The sequence below is a fragment of the Malania oleifera genome, chromosome 12 (genome assembly GCF_029873635.1).
Source record: "Malania oleifera isolate guangnan ecotype guangnan chromosome 12, ASM2987363v1, whole genome shotgun sequence".
NCBI classification, from domain to species: Eukaryota; Viridiplantae; Streptophyta; class Magnoliopsida; order Santalales; family Ximeniaceae; genus Malania; species Malania oleifera.
In genome coordinates, this window is record NC_080428.1 from 72265515 (window position 1) to 72288964 (window position 23450).

Consider the following 23450-nt stretch of genomic DNA (forward strand, 5'->3'; position numbering starts at 1 on the left):
TTTATTTTTCGCATAAAGGTTATTGATGTGAAGTTCATGATAATTGAAAATCCTTGACTGCAGTATATTTATGAAAATTTTTCTAAAAAAAATAATAGCATTTAAAAATTTTCTTATATGAAAGATCAAAAAATACTTTTGAGGGAAGGGGAGGGAGATATTTAAGTTTATTATAATGGGGCAAAAAAAGCTTTTTAAGAATGGTAAGACCCCGCAAACTAGATGGAAGGCTGAAAAAATTATTGTGTCCAAGATTCAAAATCTCTAAAGATGACAACTTCCCAAAATCATCAGGAATTTTTCCAGATATTTTCCAACCACGGGCATCGAATTCCATTAATGAGGTGAGATTTGTGAAAGATGTCGGAACTACAAGAAGCTCCGGTGTTTCCTGCCCACTGAGAATTTTGACCTCTTGTCCGATGTTTTCTTCTTGAAGCTGGCAGCCTGCAAAGCTTTATGCATTTGTTCAATCTTAAGAAGATGAGATTTTCCAGCATCCCAATGGACTCTGGCAGCTCAGATATTGCTGCACCCACCATGTTCAATGTGGTAAGAGTCAAAATGCTTCCAATTGATTCTGGCAATGACCTAAGAGATCTGCAGTTCCTCATCTCAAGCTTCTCAAGCATTTTCAAGGCGCCAATTTGACCTGGTAAATATGTGATGTTAGTCCCATCTAACCAAAGCTCCACCATGGAGGCTAATCCATCTATGGAAAGAGGCAATGTATCCAGAGAACAACATTCTCCAACCAGTAAGTTCTTCAAATAGGATAGCGAAGCAATAGAAGCAGGCAATTCTTTAATTGAGCTTCGATTAAGCAGAAATTCTTTCATCAATTTGAGATTGCCAACAGAAACAGGAATTGCAGTGAGTGATATACACCACATCAAATCTAGTTTTTCTAGATTTTTCAAAGATCCAATAGAAGCAGGTATTTCTTCCAACGCAAAGTGATAAAGAGAGAGTTCTCTTAAAGAAGTCAGATTTCCTATGCAAATGGGCAGTTGTTTCAATGATTGGCAATCCTTTACACTGAGTCTTTCAAGTTTTGTAAGATGGAATATAGATTCTGGAAGCTTTGCTATAGCAGTTCCATCAAGAAGAAGTTCTCAATGATTTCATGCTGCTCAAGTTCTCTGGTAATTCTTTCAGTTTTGAGCAACCAGAAAGGATAAGGGTTTCAAGCTGTTTCAGCCCAGAGACATCATTTGGGAATTCAACCAAGTTTGGACAGTCTCTCAGGTTCAAGTGAAGTAAAGTATTCAGATCCCCAACTGATTTATGAATCTTATTCAGTGCAATGCAACCCGCTAGAATTAGCTTCTCCAGGGACCGATGTCCCGATAAATCAGGAATGGAAGTTAAATTATAACAACTGTGGAGATTCAAAACCATCAACTTCCTAGCTACCTGTCAAATAAGAAGTTTTCATTCAGTGAAAAACAAGAACAAAATCACAGGAAATATGATTGAAATATAAGGAAAACTAGGGCAAGGAAAAAGATAATGAAAAGAATGGAGTGACATACAAAAAAGCCTTGGAACATACAAATCATTTTGTAACTGAACACTAACTTCATGACAGCATTCAAAAATTGTGAAGAAAACAAAGGAAACATGCAGCATCAGAATCCTAAAGCATTTATACAGGTAGACTGTGGTCAAGTCCTACAGTCATTTCCTGACAATACACATAAAACAGGTTATTATGAGTCATGTAGCCACTATATAAAATAAAATAAATTAAAATTTAGATTTCAAAAATTGCAATATGATTGTTGTGATATGGGGATCGTAATTGTTGTAGAAATTCTTACATATTAGATCATCAATGAATTCCAAATTATACCGAGTCAAATCATTAATAAGACAACCAAATTACTGTGCTTGAGAAGTGTGACAAACCTGGTTCCTATGCCAACTCCACCATCTCCAGTTCCACAAATGTTTAATCTTGCTTTTTGAGAGATCAAGAACAGCAAGTTCTTGAGGAAAAAAGTCATCCGGAAGAATTTCTAAAGGACAACCTTTCCATTGCAACCACTTCAGTCCAGCAGGCATATGCTTGAAACTCCCTTCCATTTTCACATGATTGATTTGAAGCAATCTTAGATTAACCATAGATTCAAATGGTTTCGTGTAAAGCATCTCTTCCCCTGCCTCCATGTCATGGTGAAAATATTTCTTCAGAGTTTCTCTAGAGTATATAACTGCAGAGGCAAAATTAGAAGCTCTCCAAAATTCATTCCAAGCAATTTTTTTGGCAGTAAGATGGTTTACAAAGTTCTTATTTTTAAAGTCCAGAATGATCCCTTCAATATGCCTCGAGCCCTAACAAATTGTATGGGAAAAAATTTTTAAAGCTCAGAAAGAGCCAAGTAATAAAGGGAATAAATAATCAGAAATTGAGTACTAAAATGTAGTATTTAATATGTGAGACAGATGACATCTGCCACAGCCAAAAACACAATAAGGGAAGGCATAAACAATCAAACAACATGACTATTTTTTTCTTATCCAGATGGAGGGAGGAAAACAGGATAGGGTTAAAAGAAGAAGCAACAAAATTTTCTTTGCATTGAACCAAATTTCTTCTCTCCTTATTGAAAAACTCTAAATAGAAGAGTGGGAATGAAAATTAAAATGTATTTATCAATGCTATTATTAAGCAAAGGCCCAGCTGCTTAGTCTGCAATTTTAATATTCAAGAAATTTTTTGACCTCATTACATTTTATCGATATCTCATCTACTACGCATTAAACAATTATGAAAATGACATTGAAAGAAAGTTCTAAATAAACAAAAAGCACCATTTCTCCTCTAACTCACTTTCCAGTTCCACCATTATTTTGACCACTATGTTTTTTGAAAAAATGTACCTACCCTACATCTTTGTTTTTCAAGCATACCCCTTGCCTCCATATTTATAACATAATATCTGTTAAATAAAGACAAAGGGCCCCCAAAGCATGCACAATGTATGCACATGGGGGCTAGCAATCATGAATGTAAGTGTTGTATTTTAGGATCAGCCTATAGTGTTTTACAATAGTGATCTTAAATGCAAATAGAAAACTACAGAGTTCTATAATTTGCCCCCTCAAGTAAGAAAGCACTGTCTCTGGTTACACATGCTCCCAATTTAATCGAAGGATGAATTTGCCTTTTTCTGGCATGTGTGAGCATTTAATTATTTTGTGCCACATGGAAAGAACTATTGGACCAAAACTTGCTACTCAAAGGTCATCTCCGGACCCTAAGGCTCCCTGCTTTGCCAGGGTAGGGGGAGGGTCGTCACAATATACGCATCCTTGCCAAAACATGCTAGACATATAGGTTAAAAGAAAATTAGTCAAACAGGTTTTACAGACTTGTATTACTGCAGCATGGTTTAAATGTTTTTTGTAAATTTAAAATCTTAAACTGACATAAGAAAAGAAACAGAGACTACTAGAGGAGGAATCATACAATCAATCATACCATCTCAGCCTCCAAGACCCGCAAAATTTCATCATGATTCCAGAGTCTACTGCGCATACCAGGATCTACAAGGTTTTCATACCGAACAATTTGTCTCCCCATGTCTCTAACTTGATCATGCATCCAAAAGTCACCGTCATCAGTGATCTTAATGAGAGATTTTGCTGTAAGAACATTGACAGCCATCTCAGCACTGAAACCACAGCCCTTCCACACGTCAATTGCATAATCTCTCTTCATCCCCATTTTAACAAGTAAACATGCAATGTTGAGGAACATACACTTCTCTTGTTCATCGAGACCATCAAAACTTATCTTTAGAATATCTTGAAGCTGAGGTGGACGAATTTGTTGCAACTTTTGCAGAGCATCTTTCCATTCCTCCACTCTCCTCTTATCAAACAAAAAGGAATCAAAAACTTCAAGAGCCAATGGCAATCCTCCTGTAAGAGAGACAATTTACTTGGACAGATTGTAGAAGTTCTCTGTACGTTTCTCTCTTCTAAGTGCATGGCAACTAAAAAGTTTCAATGAGTCAGAGGAATCCAACTCTTTCACCTCATAGAGCATGTCCACTTGATACTTAAGTAAAACTTCTTGAATTCTCGTGGTAATGATGATTCAGCTTTGTTCACAAAACCATTCTCTGCTGGCAGCTAGTGCATTCGGTTGGCTCACATCATCAACATTGTCTAAAACAACAAGAACTTGCTTCTCGTGAACAGTCTGTTTGATTGCAATTATACCAGCATTATATCCATATACAGGTAACATCTTACCCATAGAAAGATCATTGATAACTTTGTTTTGAAGAGCCACTAAACCGTTCTCCTGTGCTGAAGTTTCTCTAACATTTGAAATGAAACTGCAGAACTCAAAGTGAGTGACAAGCTTATTATAAAGAGCTTTAGCAAGGGTTGTCTCACCAACTCCACCAATTCCATGAAGCCCCAAACTTGGATGCCACCAGATTTAACAGTTAATCGACCCATCAGTTTTTCTACATGAGAATCAAGTCCAACGATATACGTAGCCACAGCCAACGGTGTATTGCTTAATTCAGTTAAAACCCTTTTTACTAGACAACGAATCAATTCTTCTTCTTCACTGCTAATAAACATGATCAATAAGGAAATTAAAAAAAAAAAAGGACCACAAACGTGTGAATAAACAGCTGTTACGGTTAAATGGAAGAAAGAGGAATGAGAAAAGATGTATGATATGTCCAAAAAAAGTAAACAGTTGTATTTCTTTCTTCAAAGTCAACTGTCCTCATTGAATCACAGTAAGCATTAATTAATGCACGAAAAAAGTAGGTAGCAAGATGGAAATGAGTAATTGCCATAAGATGGAGAAGTGACCATAATTCCATGTGGATAAAACCGTTTATTTCTTTGTGTTGGTTCATAATTCTCATAACAGTTCAATAGTTGTTAAGTGGGCTGCAAATTAATTCCTTATCAATTAACGAACTTGGAAAACTATCCTATCTTTTGCTACCTTGGCACCATCCAAGAGATACCATATTATTAGTCAACATTTCTCTTACTCTATTCTGCCTTGGTCTCTGCCTCAAGATTTTTTAATAAAGAAATATTAAGCACATAAGACCATGACAAGCAAAAATGACTAGGCCAATAACTTTAAGTAAAAGCATTGGTCTTTCTAGTATTGAAATGGGATTGAATGAACGACAGAATCAAGGTCAGTCATATGCAAAGCCATTAGAAGTGTTTTGAGTGCTGCCATATCTTGATAAAGGAAAAACAATATATTAAATAAAAGAAATAAAATAACTCGAGATGGGTTGTTAGAAACACTTTATGAAAATAAACACAAGGCCCAATGTTTCAGCCCCAACAAGACATGAACGGAGAAGGGTTAAGGGGCGTGCCATTATGGGGGTTTTATATGCTTGCTTCTATGGTTTCTCCATCATCCAATAATGTAAGCGGAAGCCTTGAATTACATTAAATAAATTTTTTCATATGTACATCCCAATCTTATATAATACAATCACCTATTCTAAACAAGGAAACAATCCTCTTACCGAATAATATCAAATCCCCGACATTTACCCACTTTTCTAATTTGTTTATTATTTACAATGATACTTAGGATTTTAACACTCCCCCTCAAGTTGGATCATAAGTATTAATCATCTCCAACTTGCTAATGAGATCATCAAAGTTCTGTCATCCCAACCCTTTAGTAAAGATATCTACAGTTTGTTCCTTGGTAGGTACATAAGTCATACAGATAATTCCTTCTTCAATTTTTTCTTTGATAAAGTATCTGTCCACTTTCACATGCTTAGTCCTATCATGTTGAACTGGATTGAGAGAGATGCTGATAGCTACTTTATTGTCACAATAGAGTTTGATAGGAAATTTCACCCAGACCTATAATTATTCCAAGAGTTTCCGTAACCACGGTCCTTCACATATCCCTTGAGCAACTGCCCTGAATTCAGTTTCAGCACTACTACGAATCACTACATTCTGTTTTTTGCTTCTCCAAGTTCCCAGATTTCCCCAGACGAATGTGCAATAATCTGTGATGGACCTTCTATCCTCCACTGATCCTGCCCAATTTGCATCTGTAAAGATCTCAACTTCCTTGCTTTCACATTTCTTGAAGAAGAGTCCTCTTCCTGGGGATTCCTTGAGATATTGAAGGATCTTGTACACAACATCTAAGTGGGCTTCTTTTGGTGAATGCATGTGTTGGCTTACTACACTGACTACAAATGCAATATCTCTAGTATGTGATAGGTAGATTAGCTTGCCAATTAATCTCTGATATCTTTCCTTTTCAACTGGTATTCCACAGTCTTCAACCCTCTTTACTGTTCAATCGGGGTTTAGCTGGGTTTGCATCCAAGCATGCCATTTTCAATTAGGAGATCAATAACATAATTTCGCTGAGAAACACTAATTCCCTTTCTCGTTCTCGCAACTTCCATGCCCAAAAAATACCGCATTTGTCCCAAGTCTTTAACTTCAAATTCAGCAGCCAGAATTTTCTTCAATCTCTCCATCTCTACTGTATCATCACCAGTAAGGATTATATCATCAACGTATACTATTAGAATTGTTTTCTTACCTCTTTTAGACTGTTGGAAGAACAAGGTGTGATCTGATTGCCCTTGTCAATAACCTTGATTCTTTATTACTTTTACAAATCTGTTGAACCATGCTTTGGGAGATTGTTTTAGTCCATACAAGGACTTCTTGAGTTTACACACTCTGTTTTCTTCACCTTTCCCACTTAATCCTAGTGGTATAGTCATGTAAACTTCTTCTTCTAACTCGCCATTTAAAAATGCATTTTTAATATCAAGTTGTTGTAGTGGCCAATCTAGATTGGCTGCCAAGGACAAAAGGACCCGAACTGTATTTAAGTTTGCCACTGGTGTAAATGTCTCTGTATAGTCAATGTCGTAAGCCTGTGTAAATCCTTTTGTAACAAGTCTAACTTTATATCTTTCAAATGTCCCATCAGATTTATATTTCACTCTGAAAACCAATTTACAACCCACTGGCTTCTTCCCTCTCGGCAAATTTATCAACTCCCAAGTTCCATTTTTTTCTAGGGCCCGCATTTCCTCCATGACCGCCTCTCTCCATTTAGGTATTTCTAGAGCTTCCTGAATGTTCTTTGGAATTCTCATCCTCTCAAGGTTAGAGACAAAAGTACGATATCCTGTAGACAAGCTTTTATAAGACATGTATTTAGACTAGAGGTATTGAGTACATGACCTGGTTTGTTTTCTGATTGCAATAGGTAAATTGATATCATCAGGTACAGGATTATCAGCAGGAAGCTCAATTACTAGATCGGGATTGGGCGTGGACTCTTGGTTATTCGAAGCCATCACCGGTTCCAACGATCTTGGTGCCTCAAGTATGAGATTCTTCCCATTCTCTGTGTTCGGCTTTCTTGAGTAAACAATTATGTCTGCGTTGTTTTACTTTCCTGTATCTCCCCTTGAGGTTAAGTGTTCTGTTGTATTTGGCAGGTCAGGAAGTGATGCAATGGAAGGCTCAATAGATGGATCAAGGAATGAAGCAATGGGAGGCTCAATAGGTGGTACGGGTTCAGATGACGCGGATTCAGTAGTAAAGAAGTCAAAAAACCGATCTTCACTCCATTTCTCCCCTTGAAGAGAGGGCTTTGGGAAATAAGGAGTGGTTTCAAAGAAAGTAACATCAAGACTAACAAACAGCCTTTTTTAGACAGGATCATAGCATTTGTAGCCTTTCTAGGTAAAGGAATAAACAAGGAAGACACATTTAACGGCACGGAGATCCAATTTATACCAATGGTGTGCGTGAACATGAAGAGGGGTGGCAAAGGAAAGTACTCAACTCAGCATTCGATTAATGAGATGTGTAGCTGTTAAGATGGCATCTCCCCAAAAATAGTTTTACATGTTGGTAGTGAACATTAATGCTCGGGCTACTTCAAGTATATGTCAATTTTTTCTTTCAACAACCGCACTTTGTTAAGGGGTATCCACATAAGAACTCTGATGAACAATCCCATTTTCTTGAAGATAAGTTCCCAGAATAGTATTAAAATATTCCCTACTATTATTAGTACGTAAAATTTGAATATGAGTCTGGAACTGTGTATGAATCATGGAATGAAAACTAATGAAAATGGAGCAGACTTTAGTTTTGTCTTTCAGCAAGTAAACCCAACAAAGACGAGTATGGTCATCAATAAAAATAACGAACCATTTTGTATTGGTGTGATTGAAGGAACGTGAGGGACCCCACAAATCACTGTGAATCATAGTAAATGGGCGAAATGGTTTGTATATCGATGATGGGAAAGAAGTACGACGGTGTTTTGGAAGCTCACACACTTTACATTGAAACTCATAAGACATTTTATTTAAACAAATAGAAAGAAACAAATGTTTTAAATATTGGAAATTGGGATGACCCATCCTTGAATACCATAATAAAAGTTCACTATCTCTAGAAATAGATGCAGAATCACAAATTGCAGTATTACATAGTTCGCTCAAGCTTGCCTCCTCAAAGTAGTAGAGTCCGACATATGCCTTAGTAGTGCCAATCGTCTTCCCCAATGATAGGTCCTGAAAAATACAATGAGATGAAACAAATTTAGCAGAACAATTTGAATTTTTGTTAACTGGCTGATGGATAACAGGTTGCAAGATAACTTGGGAACGTGTAGGACAGATTTTAAAGCTACAGAGTCAGATATGCAAATACGTCCTTTACCGGCAACTGGTGAGAGGGAGCCATCTGCAATTTTTACTCTCAAATTCCCAACATATGGTGAGTAGGATGAAAACAACTAATAAGAACCAGTCATATGATCAGATGCACCCGAGTCAATTATCCATGGAGATTTGTAACAGGATGTAGTATTTAAGGCTGATAAATAATTACCTCGGTGAGCCAAGGAACCAGAGGAAGACTGACCCGATGTTTGAATTGACGAAATCATTTCATACAGCTGATCTAACTGCTTAGGATTGAATGCACTACTTGGGGAGCTATTATTGGTTTTTTCTCCTTGTAATTTTTCAGTTGACTCGTCAGTGCTTGCCTAGTACCCATGATTTTTTGGTATTGTCTCGGCTTCCAATCTGCCGGTTTTCCATGAATCTGCCAGCAGGTATCTTTTGAATGGCCTGTTTTGTGGGAATGTTCACATCATAATTTACCTTTTTGTGGTTGTTGACTGGATCCTCCTGGGCCTTTTGATACAAGGGCCGAAACATCAAGCCCATTAGTGTTCCCATTTGAATTTGGGGCGAATACGGATAGGTCCAACCCGACCCGGTCACCTTAGGGCCTCAACATCACACACCTCCTACTCTCCTCCCTCCTAACTTCTGCGAAGGCCTCTCGGGTTGAAGGAAGAGGTCGCCAGCCAAGGATGTGTCCCCTCACGTCGTCCAGATCTTGGTTTGAGGCCGGCAAGAAACTCAAAGACCCTTTTGTTTTCGAGCCTCTTTCGGTATCGTGTGTTGTCGCTGGAGCACTCCCACTCCTCGTCGATGCTCAGATCGAGCTCCTGCTAGAGATGGGTCATCTCCATGAAATACTCCGTGAATCTATCACCTTGCCTCATTTGCCACAACCGAGATTTGATGTCAAAGATTTGTGAATAGCTCTCAACATCGAAGTAGGTTTCGCGAACGGCGTCCCAGACATCCTTCGTCGTGGGTAAGAACAAGTATATTTTACCAATCGCTGGCTTCATCGAGTTAACAAGCCAAGCCGTGACCATGGAGTTTTCGGATCTCCATGTTTGCAAGGTTACAACATCAATAGGGTCGGGTTTCCTCCTTTCTCCAGTAAGGTAACCTAGTTTTCCTTTTCCTTCAATCACCAACTTTATGGATTGAGCCCATTCTCGAAAGTTTTTCTCGTTCAATTTCTCCACTAAGAGTGGAAAGGTTGTATTGTCCTGGCCATTCAAACCCCCAATGGACGTAACCTCGGAATCCTTGTCAGATTTTCCAGATGAGGTTGCCCCTTTGCTGGTGCTGCTAGCCATTGTTAGCTAAGGTTAAGAAACCCTAGCTCTGATACCATGTAAGCAGAAGCCTTGAATTACATTAAATTAATTTTTTCATATGTACATCTCAATCTTATATAATACAATCACCTATTCTAAACAAGGAAACAATCCCCTTACTAAATAATATCAAATCCCTCACATTTACCCACTTTCCTAATTTGTTTATTATTTACAATGATACTTGGGATTTTAACAAATACTAATAATAATAACAAAAAAACACAATATTTTTGGGCCAAAGCAAAATTTTATAGGTATATTACACTAGCAGGGACTAAACTTTTACCCTTTTATTTATTTTTGGGGACTGCTCTTTTTCTACCCTCCTTTTAAAGGAATAAAACTCCAAAACTACTACAATTTTAGGAACGCCCTCCGCCTAGTAAAAAATACCTAAAAATGATGTGGATGACACATTAGCAAGAAGCTATCCGATGTGGATGACATGAAAGCAAAGAACAACAACAAACCAAGAAGTCCTACTACGCAGGAATGGCTACATGATTTCTTTTAACTTACTCTGACAAATTTACAGCTATTAGATCCTTATCACTAAATCATCCCAAGTTGTTTTAAATCTATCCCCTACCTCTTCTATTGCCCCTCACAATAATTAACTCACTCCTCCTCACTAGCCCACTGTTTTACCTACTTTGCACATGTCCCAACCGTCTGAGTCGCCCCTCCTTTATCTTCTACGAGAGCTATGCCTTCATTCCTTAATTTATCTTTTAATGTTATACCACTCATCCATCTTATCATTCTCATATCAGCAACTTTTTCTTTATGGACATGTTGTTTCTTAGTTGCCCAATATTCAGATTCATATAGGATAACTAGTCTTATACCCATCCTATAGAACTCCCCATTAATTTAAGGGTATTCTACAATCACAAAGTGCGCTCAAAGCACTTCTCCATTTTACTCAACCTACTTTAACTCTTATGTATTACATCTTCTTCAATTTCTCCTTCAGATTACATAATAAATCCAAGGTATTGAAATCTACTAGTTCTATTGATTTCTTGACCATCAAGTTTAATAATTTCTCCAATATTCCTCCTATATGATTGAAATTACATTTCTTATATTTTGCCTATTTCTACTAATCCTAAAACCTATAGATTCTAAGCTTCTTAATTTAAACTTATATTCTACTTCATCCCTAGTTTCACCAATCAAGACAGTATCATCTACAAACAACGTACACCATGGAACCTCATTTTGGATACTCCTAATAAGTTCATTCATTGTTAGAGCAAAAAGATAAGGGCTCAAATAAGATCCTTGATGTACGTCCTATTGTGATCAAAAATTTCCTAGCTTCTTCACTTGTACTCCTCACGCTAGCATACCTACTACAAATGCCTTTTTTTGTTTTTTTCCTAAAATCCACCACAAAACTTCCCTACGTACCCTATCATAAACTTTCTCTAACTTAATAAAAACCATGTGCAACTCTTCTTTTCCCTAAGCTTTTCCTTTAATCTTCTTAAAAGATACAACTTCTATAGTAGATCTCCAGGTACATGACCAAATTGATTTTCGGAGACCCTCATTTCCAACCATAATCTTTGTTCAACTACCCTTTCTCATAGTTCCATTATATGACTCTTAAGTTTAATTCCATAATAGTTATTATGATTTTCAGTATCACCTTTATTTTTGTATACAAGTATTAAAGTGTTTTTCTTCCATTCATCCAAAATTTTCTTAGTTTTTATAATTATGCTAAATAAATTAGTTAACCTTATAATTTCATTAACATAGGCATTCCAATATGGAATCTTATCCATTCAAGTAGTTTTTTCCATTTTTCATTTTTTTGATGCAAGCTTAACTTCATTAACTCTAATTTTACAGGTAAATCTCATATTTTTAGTCATTTCGTCATTTTTCAATTCTAAGTTTAAGCTATCTAGTTAGGTTCCAATAAATAAGTAACTTCACCATCCTTCTGTCATGTCTTAACCAAGACAATGACATCCTCATTTTTTTTATACATTTTACATTACCTAAGTCCTTGTTCTTTCTTTCTCTAACTCTAGTAAGTTTAAATACATTTTTTCCTCCCTTCGTTTGTATCTAATCTAACCTATAATTATTATATAATTTGTGTTTAGCTTCACTAATGACCTTTTTTGCATCTTTTCTCACCCCTTTATACATTCAATGTTGTCTATATTTCTACATTTTGCATGTTTTCTACCAAATTTATTTTGTCTTTACTGCCTATGTGACATCTGATCTCACCACCAACTTTCTTTACTATCCAAGAATCCTCCTCCTGATTCATCTAAATCTCTCTTGCTATCTTTTTAATAGAACTAACTATCCTACTCCAAAGGGTTTTTGTGTCTAGCACCCCAATCACCATCTTTGATCATTTTATCTTTAAATTTTATTATATTTTCTTCCTTTAGATTCCATCACCTAATTCTCTTGCACTAATTTATATTACCCTTTCTCTTTCATTTTTTAATACATATATCTAACACTAAAAAACTAAGAAAATATCTATTTGACTTTTATTTTTTCCATTCTTGAAGGTTATCAAGTGTTCTTATCTCTTAAAGCAACTATTCATTGTAATAAGTTCATATCACATGGCAAAGTCTAAGATCATATCCCCAAACTCATTTTTATCTTCATATCCATTGCCTCCACGTATCCTCTCGTAACCTTTACCATCCTTTCCAATGTGTCATTCAAATCAGCCCCTATAAGTATTTTCTCTGTCCCTAATATCCCTTGTATAACACCGTCCATATCTTCCCAAAATTCTCTTAAGATTTTCTGCTAAAGCCCATATATTAGTCAGGGCTATTAACTTCTATCTTGTTTCCTTTTAGAGACAAAACTTTTATCCAATTTTCATTTCAAAGAATGAACTCGCCATAATGTTTTGGCGCAACAACCTGAGAAAAGTAATAAAAAAAATGCTCAATCCTTGAAATAGAAATATAGTTACAGTTTAGACCCTGCTAACATGGTTTTAAAAAACGGTCGCGACGGTTACGTAATGCTATTACGTAAAGATTTTTTGGGTTACCGATGCCATCACACAACGTGAAATTGGTGGGAAGAAATATCACGACTGTTTGGAATCACTATCAAAAATTAGAGAAGCAAAAACCAAAAACCAGAAAAATAGAAACTAGAAACTAGAAACCAACAACCTGTTTGGTTAACATTCATAAAACTAATACAAACTAAGAACTTAATTTAAAAAATGCTCATTTTCATCTTTAAATTAAAATATTATCAAAATATGATTAAAACAATAAAATTACAAATAATACACATTAAAAAAATTACTATAATAAAAATAAAATTTATTATGATTATTTTACTTAATTGTTCTACTTTCAAAATTTACTTTACAATGAAATTTTATTAGACATCACAATTGAAAAATAGTAAAAGTATTTTGTAATTGACTTTATTATTATTTTTTAAAATTTATGCATATTTTTATTTTAATTATATTTAAATTTATATGATTATTTAATATTTATTTTAATTCATAAGTATATAAAATGAATAATTTAATTCAAAAAAACTATTTCTCGATATTAAATTTTCTAGCAGCAGATCGCCAAAACAAATGAAAACAATAAAATCTGGTTTTCAATTTTTTGGCAAATAGTTGAAAACCAGCAATAGAAATTAACAACTAATAAGAGCAATAAACGCATTTTTATAATCTATTTTTTCACTATGGAGAAACAGAAACAGAAAATAAGAAACAACGACGACACCAAACAAACCCCTAGGTTCAAAAGTTTTAAAGAATCACTCAAATTTGGGCCCTTCTTAAACATCATTTCATAAATGCAACTAACTATATTTTTCTAACCATAGTTTACTAACCAAATCTGACTGAAATTCACAAACCCAAATGGTAAGCCCACCAAAAAAATGCAAAAGGCATATATTTTGCAAAAAAATGTGAGACATACTGTATTTTGTGTTCGACTTTTAAGAGTTTGTATCATAAACTATGCCTAAGGGCATTTTAAACACACATCATCTTGAGGCAAGTCTCAAGGTCAGCATCAAATGCTTTTAAAACATTGATGGCAACTATTTTCCACCTCTGCCTATTTGCATGTAGCGATCATTTCATTATTTAGGCATAAATTCATTCATTTTCTGAATTGCACAAGACTTAACACAAATTATAAATGGTTCCTTTTAGCTAACATAGTGACTTGACAAGTATATTAGTAGAGATAAATCTATTGTCTAGAAGAGTGTAGGGGAAAGAGAGGGGAAAGAAGAAACAAAAAATGGTTAAATACAGCTGGCTAATGAAGGTGATTACAACAACATAAGTTCATTATTAATTTTAGTTTAGAGATCTGACCGCTGTGAGGATTACAGCAATCCTTGAACAAATTAATTCTTGGAACATCAGTTGCAAGATCATATAACGAAAGCCAATGGCAAAAAAGCGTAACATAAACACACCTTTAGTGGGGTTTCCTAAAATATCTGACAATATTCTTGATGTACCAACTTCTCGTAAAGCAAGACAGCTTATGTAAGCACATATGCTCTTGCTAGATTTGAATCATGAAGCTTCTAAAACAATACTCTGAATTGTATTATCTAAAAGAACATAATGCAATGTAAATGCTAGCCTTTATGTCCCATTAAAGGAAAATAACATATCCTAGGTGCAAAATTACAACACAATAATATTTGAGAGTTGCTCATTGAATTGATCGTATAAAACCATTAACACACTTCTAGAGTATTACCCTTAAAATTAAAAGGAAAGTTTTATAATAAGGCTATAAGGCTAGCAATGCTTTATGGTTTAGAATGTTGGGCAACTAAGAAACAACATGTACAAAAAATGAAAATTGTTGAGATGCGTATGTTAAGGTGGATGAGTGGTTTAACATTAAAAGATAGGGTAAGAAATGAACATATACGCAACAATTTAGGCATAGAACCGATTGAAAACAAGATAAGTGAGGGGCGACTTAGATGGTTTGGGCATTTGAAACATAGGCCTAGTAAAGCACCTATGAGGAGGAGTGAGTTAGTTATAGTTTCTCGCATGAAAAGGGGTAGGGGTAGGCCTAAAATAACTTTGAATGAGGTTGTGAGGAAGGATTTAATAGACCTTCATCTAATAGAGTAAAATGCTCTAGATCAAGTGAATTGGCGAAAAAGGATTCATGTAACCAACCCCACCTAGTGGGACTTAAGGCTTGTTGTTGTTGTACACTTCTAAAGCATAGAAATAAACAAAGAACATACAATCCACAAGAAAGGAAATATAAACCAACATAACATAATAAACCAAAAAACATTTCAGCATCCACACTGTGAAAAAGGCCCCTGTCTGTCATTGCCATCAACAACCTGAGTTCTTATGCAAATATTACTCTTTAAGAGTGTGTGTGTGTGTGTGTGTGTGTGTTTGTCTATAAATATGAATACATAAATGCATAAAATATTATGTTTAACAACAACATCCTCACTTTTACAAAAAATTACACTTATATTTGAAGTACAAGATTATATTTGACAAAAATATCAATAACTTTTGAGTTTGTTAATCGTTACAAAAGTACCTTTATGTGGACCTACTTCAGTACCCCTAAAAAAATCATACTTTTAAAGTTAGATTATACAAAATATCTGTATATGGGCATCTAAGTACACTATTATGTTTAGATTTTAAATATATATACATATATCCTTATTTTTATAAGCATGTTTGTCTCAAGGAATTAGTTTTGCATCCTTATTTTTCTAAGCATGTTTATCTCAAGGAATTAGTGTTACCTAAATCAAACCTTAAAATGTGAAGCATAGGCAATAATGATAGTCCAAATACTACATAAAATGATGACACAAGCCTGAGAGCAAAGAGTCTGAACTTTGATCATCTCTGTTTTGTCAAGTTTCCTTCCTTTCTATACGTCCTCGAATTATTTCAATTTGTAGGTCAACAAAATGTGATCCCACAAAGAGGAATAACTAAAAGGACAAGTCATTAGAAAAAGTCTCCAAATCAGAAATGGGATAACAGCAAGAAAAATGTAACGTGACCTTAGTGCCTAGAAGAAAGTTCCTTGGTAACAGTAAGGAGACCCCATTATTGCACCCTACACTCCCACAGCCTTCACATCATGTGAGACAAATGTAACATGGATCTAAACAATATAATTTGTACATACAAGCTCAAAACTAAAGATGATCCTATTGAGCAAATGAATATTCAATCTTATTATGAAATTTTCAAGCAGTTCGCTCATTATTATTCATGAAAAATCTTGGATAGACTGTATATTTATGACGCACACTGCTTTGTTTCAACTTAAGGGCTGTATACAGCACATCCTTTTCTCTATCATTGACAGTGATAGCAGTGTGCCCAGACAAGTTGTGGAACAGAAATTTCCTTCTCATCATAAATCAACATCTAGGTCCAGAAGGGGACTCTTTTTCAAAAAATTTAGAAGAAGCCAGAAGCCATTCCACAGCATTTCCCCAGCTACAACCACCTAGATTCACTTAAGACTGTCTTTTGTACAAAATGCTCAACATTGCCATCAATTATTACGAACAACTTGCACTTAGCTTCACTATCACTACTGCATAATAGTGCTTCATTCTCATGCACCCACCAATCAACTGTGGTTCTCAAATTACATACGTAAATATACTATCTTGATTATGTAAATTCTCTCAAGATATTACAGCAGCTCTGAGGGCTTGTTTAGTTCTAGAAAATAGTGTTCATTTTCCATTTCCAATTTTCTAGAGAACTATGAAAATATCATGAAATTATTTCATTTTACAACATTTGCATAGAAAACTTGAAATGCTTTTTTTTTCTTCTTTCTTAATGTTTTCTAGATTTTCCATATAAACTTTAGAAAATTAGAAAACAAGGTTGCATTTTAAAAAAAAAAAAATGACAAGCTAAAAATGGAAAAATGAAAACTATTTTCCACAACTAAAGAAACCCTAATTAGGTGTTTGGTTCAGGGAATCAGATACCTGAGAATCCTATGCCCGGGAATAGGATGCTTTTCTATTGCAATCAAAACTACTGAAAAATAAGATGGGAATGTTTTAAGAGCATAATAGATTTGCAGGAATCCAGAACAGCACATAGGATTTCTAGAATGAACCAAACATAGGCATGAAGGATTTCCAACTCACATTCCTGGGGGTACCCAGGATTGCTTGACCCAAATTCCTAATAAAACCAAATTCCTACTAAAAGATTGTGCGGCAAAGTGGTAAATGCCATTTAGCCACTAAAAACTAAATATAGCAACATTTGAAACCTTAGGAATGAGACCATTCTGTCTAGTTCACACTAAATGTGAGATCAACCTATTCGATTTCAATAGCAGCAATTAAAAAAAATCAATCACTTTTTCTTAAAACACCAAGGTTGTCTGAAGATCTTAGTTCTTTTGTTACCAATTGTGGTGATAAATTCATTCTATGAATAATCACACCGAGCATTCAGACGGTATTAAAAATTAAATTTGCATAATATCATTTCAAATTGACTCACTTAAATCTGTCATTACCCATCAAGATATCAAGTTCAAATGTCTGTAATTTGCCACATGTATGCATTCTGAAACCAATTCAGAACCTAACGCTAACCCTGCGTTTGGGAGGATGAAATTTAGATTTTCAACTTAAAATTTCGTGGATTTGGGTGAGAAGATAGTAAAAAATTGAATTGAATTCCTTTCAAATTCACACAAATTCAAATTCAAGTCATAAAATCCATATTCCCAAACACTACCTTAAATTAATTAATCCTATATTGAGAAAGTTTACGTAGATTTGGATAAAATTCAATACAGAAATTTTATTAAATCTTGTTCAAATCCACCTAATCTCAAATCCAAGGCCGGAAATTTATGCTCCACAACTAGATGCATTTGATAAGTACGAACCCACTTACTACCATAAAGAGAGTATCGCTATCACATAATGAAGAAAATAGATGGCCCAGAAAATACCTAATCTAGCAAAGATACTTTCTTCATATCTCTGGGCATGGCTCATTTTCTTGAGCTCTTTGCGTATTTTGGATCGGAGACACTGTTTTTGGCATCAAGCTAACGAGGGTCGTCGTCGTCCTTGCTTATTTTGGCCATGGATGATGCTATTGTGCGCATTTGGGTACCGCTGCCCCTTGACTATTAGCCTGCACGCTCTCAATCTGCTGGGAAGAAACATTATCTTCTTTTCTTTTCTTTTTTTTTTCCTCTCTTTTTTAGGAACTCGCATTGAATTTTTATTCTTTTTAATTTGGAATTTCTTACAGATAATCAGCAACTTTAAATAAATTTTTAAATAGCATGAGTTTGTGGGTAAAACATTTTGCGCTCAAATTTAGTTTTTAAGATTTAATTTTTTGAAAATAAATTAATATAAATTTATATGATATAAATTTGAACAAAAATATAACCATTTTTATAATTTACTGTGTACGAAAAAAATAGCATTTAAAAATTGTACATGAGAGTGAAAGGATTTTAAAAATAAGACTATATTCAATTCAAAATTATGAATAGTTTTCAAACCAATTTAATTCATAAATAATTAATAGTTATGTAATTATGAATAGTTTTCAAACCAATTTAATTCATAAATAATTAATAGTTATGTAAGCTTTTCATTTTTCATATAACTATTTGAAAGAGGGTATAATAGTTTTTAAAAAAAGTAGTTAGTTTAACAATTAAAAAACATAAAAGTAATTTGTTTTTTTTTCTTTTTATAAATATTTTCACCTATTGGAAGAGGCACACCTTTAGTGCTAAAGCCTATCAAAGCATATTTTTTACTTTAAATATTTAATTGTGTGCATACTCGATGATGTAAAAACTATAAACTTTGATATTAATTACGAATAAAAGATCAACAAGAGTGATAAAAACTAATGCAATTAAAAGTAGATTATAAATAAAGAAAAAGCTTAAAGAGGAAGGATCATATTGTGCTTATGATACTCCCTCATCTAATCCGTGCCCCTCCTCAGATATCAGTTGTATGAATTATGATAATATTTGAAACTATTATTCTACATCTAATTATTCTTCTCCTACAGTTAGGGGTGAGCATTCGGTTGGTTCGGTAAATTCGGTTAAATAGTCGAATTAACTGAAAAAAATTCTGTTAAAAAACCTTATTAACCGAACTGACCGAAATTCCAAATTTAACCAAACTCAAAACCGATAGAATTGAATTTCGATTAAATCAGTTAACCAATTTTAACTAATTTAATATTTTAATATATATATATAAAATTTAAAAATATATAACATATAAAAATAAATAAATTTTTAGCATATATATAATATATAAAATATTTTAATATAATATGTATATAATTATTTATTATTAATCGAACCGAAAATCAAAAAAATCAAAATTCAACGAAAAATGAAAGTCAAACTGAACGGAATAAATTTTAACCGAACCAAACCGAATCAACCGAATTTACTCGATTAATTTAATTTTAACTGAATTATGTTCTCCACTGCCTACAGCCTCCATCAATAATTGTTTAGTTTGTATCATAACCTTATAAATCATCTTTACTTCTCTATTTACCTTATCTTTGTACCAACTAATGTTATGATTAAGTTATTATCGATGGATTCATTCTTTCTACATGTTATTTTTTAAAGCATACATGCATCGGTCATTTTTATTGTTACAATCCTTACTTTTTGAATATATATCATTTTTTTTAATTTGCCTAACCTTTATTAATTATCTTAATCTATAAAATAAATGATCTTGTAACAATCCTAAAACTTTTCTTTTAATTTTAAGAGAATTTTAACATGACATATATGACATGCTCAAAGTACTTAATTTTTTTGTTTTACCTTATTTTCTTTGACTATTACTTTCTCCTCTTTATCGTTAGAACATTTTTTTATCATCAATTCAAGCTTATATATATATATATATATATATATATATATATATATATATATATTGGTAAAAGAGGGCGGTACCTCCAATTATTTATTAATAAACCCTCACTTTTGGTGGAGGAATACCGTGGTTACAATTAACACCAACCAACCAAATTAAGACAAACAAAATTAATCATAACTAATAAAGGAGAAAAAAAAAACATAAAAACAACCAAAAAACAAAACAAAATATACCAAATGAAACTCTAGAGATGACCTAACGACGAACGGAAACAAGACCCCACATATTCATCCGAAAGATACCTTTCAGATAACGTGGTAGAAGGTGTTGTTCTTCGTAGATTACATTGTTTCCTCTTTCTCCTTCTTTAGTAAGAAAATCAGCAGCACTGTTGCCTTCCCTATATTGATGCATCACCATGACATTCACTCCTTCTAATTCTGCCACGAGCTCTTCCCAAAATTCCCAAAGATACCACAAAGTACATCTACCTTTCCAAAGCCAATCAACTACAATTCGCGTGTTACTTTCAATAATCACATTAACATAATGCAAACATTTACACAAACGAATTTCCTCCCTAATTGTTTTTAATTCCACACTATTATTCGTGTCATTGCCAAAATAACTTTAAAAAATCGCTTTTACTATGTCATGACAATCCCGAATAATTCCACCTCCTGAAGTACTCGGATTGCCCCTACAACTCCCATCACAATTAAGTTTTATCCACCCTATTGGAGGTTTAACCCATGAAATAATTTTTTCAGGCCTATCGCAAACCCCCTGATGCTTAGTTTGAAACTCATTCAAAATCTTAATGTCCGACTTCTTCAATTTTTGAAAAGAAATGGTGCTCTCAGCAATAAAACTAACCCAGAATCAAACACTTCTCCACATCTGATCTACACTTTGATAAACTCCTTCCATTCTCGCTTTACATCTTCGATTCCAGAGGCACCATGTAATCAAACATGGAATCAGCCCGATTAAAATACCTTTAATAGACAAATTTTTTTGCATAGTGGCATTGAACCAATTTTCCATTTTATTTTTCCAAGGAAGAGATCGTTGGAAAGGAATCCCCAAAGCCACACTAGCCCAACGCCAAACCTCTAAAGCCACCTCTCCTAAAGAAAGAATATGATCAATGTTTTCTTGGCTTCTCTAAACGCAGCAATCACCAGCCGAAGCCATCAATATTCCTTTGGTCTGAATTCTATCATCTATAGTCAAGCATATAAACCAGACTCTCCATAAACACATTGAGATTCTTCTGGGTAATAAAGAATGCAAAAACCAGTCATTCCATAAAAAAAATATCACTTCTGCTCCTCACTACCTCCCAAGCCTTTTTCGTAAAAAAATTACCATCCGGGGTAGGCTTCCAGACAAAAATATCCTGCCCACTTTTACCCACCAGCACCTGATGCAAAATTTCCCTTGTTTTATTAGCACCAACCAATTCCCATACTAAATCAGAGTTCCAATTATTATTTAGCCAGCAATCCTTAATACACAGTTTCTTGTAAAAAATATTCTCAGTGCTCACAGATAACAGGCCTGATGACAGCCACCTGTCGAACCAAAAAGAAGAGTTCCCACCTCTCACCAAAATTTTAACATTATCCATAACTTCTGGAATGGTGGCCATAATTGATTTCCAAAATCGAGAGTCATTTGGTCTCCCCTTCCTTATTAGTAGATGATCGTTTCTGTAATATTTAGCTCTGAAAAAATCTGCCCACAGATTAATTATATATATCTTCATCAAGTCTTCTACTTATCTTCCTCTCTCTCTCTCTCTCTCTCTCTCTCTCTCTCTCTCTCTCTCTCTCTCTCTCTCTCTCTCTCTATATATATATATATATATATATATATATATATACTATAATATTAAAAAAGATCGGTGTGCCCTCGTATGCTTCAAATATCCAAATCCTTTTTTAACTCCTAGACTCCCATTAATAACTCATTATACAATTAATTAATTTCTTCCATCTAATGGCTGACTCTCTCTTTCAATTGTTTCATTATAAATATAAGCCATCAAAAGCATAAAATGCACATGGTTCACAATGATCTCTCACTCTAATCTATGAAACCTCGTGAATGTATTCATGAAAGTGAATTTTCTTCCTTCATTTTATCAATCTTTTTCATAATTTTTTGTTCTTATGGTGTAACTATCATGAAGCAAACTCCATAAAGAAGAGTTCTTACCATGATTTCGTTAGATGCTTTCTGTGTTTTTCTAAAAAACAATTTCTAGATTTTGATAATAATGTGACGCCCCGAACCCGCCAAGTAGGCCCCAGGTGCCACATGTTCCATTTACCTGTATCTGATACTTTAACATCAATTGCGTAGTGGAAAAATAAACTAACATCCTTTAGAACATACCAGAGTTCTATCTATATATCCCAAAAAGTATTCTCCAACATCCAGTATTCACAAATATACAACTCATAAATCATAAATATAACACAGTCCAAAAATATATCCAAAGTTATACCCTTTCTCTCTCTCTCTCTCTCTCTCTCTCTCTCTCTCTCTCTCTCTCTCTCTCTCTCTCTCTCTCTAAACTGCTAGGCCAGCCCCGAGCTCACTGAGCTCGATCACGCGGAGGTCTTGAAAAAGATAAAATTCATATCGGGTGAGACACATCTCAGTAAGACAAAATAGATTAATACCAGTGTGTGACTATCATGAGGTTTGTGTACAAAATATAATCATCATTTATAAATTAATCCACAATTATGAAATTATTCTCTATCCCTACTCACACACATGCAGCATATTTTATTAACGAGAGTTTCCGAAGGATTGGGGTGATTAGCCGCTCATACAAGTAGCACCCAATTGCACTGATACCTTATGCAACCGATTATGACTACAACTGATGCTCATCAGACCACTTACCTTACTCAGTAATCCCTCAGATGGATAGTTTGTCTCGTATTCACACACATTCACACAATTATTTATCAGTGAAGGTTCCCAAGAATAGGGAAGATTACCCCGCTATACAAGTAGTTTCCCTCTGCCCTAATACGTTATGCAACCTAGTATGGCTACATCTGATACTTATCAAGATACTCATCTTTCTCAACAAGCCCTCAGGCGGAGAGTTTACCTCACCCCAAATAAATATAATACTACAATATATAATACATTTATACTTTACTCTGAATCTAATATCTCTATAATACTCATCTCTTCATTATCTCAGTTCCCACATTTCTCAGTATTTCACATTACATAAATTCATTTCACATTTCACATTTCACATCTCTTGTCTTCACATACACAGTATTCATAGATATTTTTACCTACGCTGTTCTCATGTTATACATTAGTTAAATTAGCAATTATGCATTTAGAACTCACTACCAAATGGATAGTCATTGTCATGCTTCCCCCCATGACGGGTTATGCGACT

At 34.3% G+C, this 23450-nt stretch overlaps 1 pseudogene; it reads right to left on the reverse strand.

Annotated features, from left to right (window-relative positions):
• Positions 1-219: 219 nt before the first annotated feature.
• On the reverse strand, positions 220-18331 carry LOC131144115 (disease resistance protein RPV1-like; annotated as a pseudogene).
• Positions 18332-23450: the final 5119 nt, after the last annotated feature.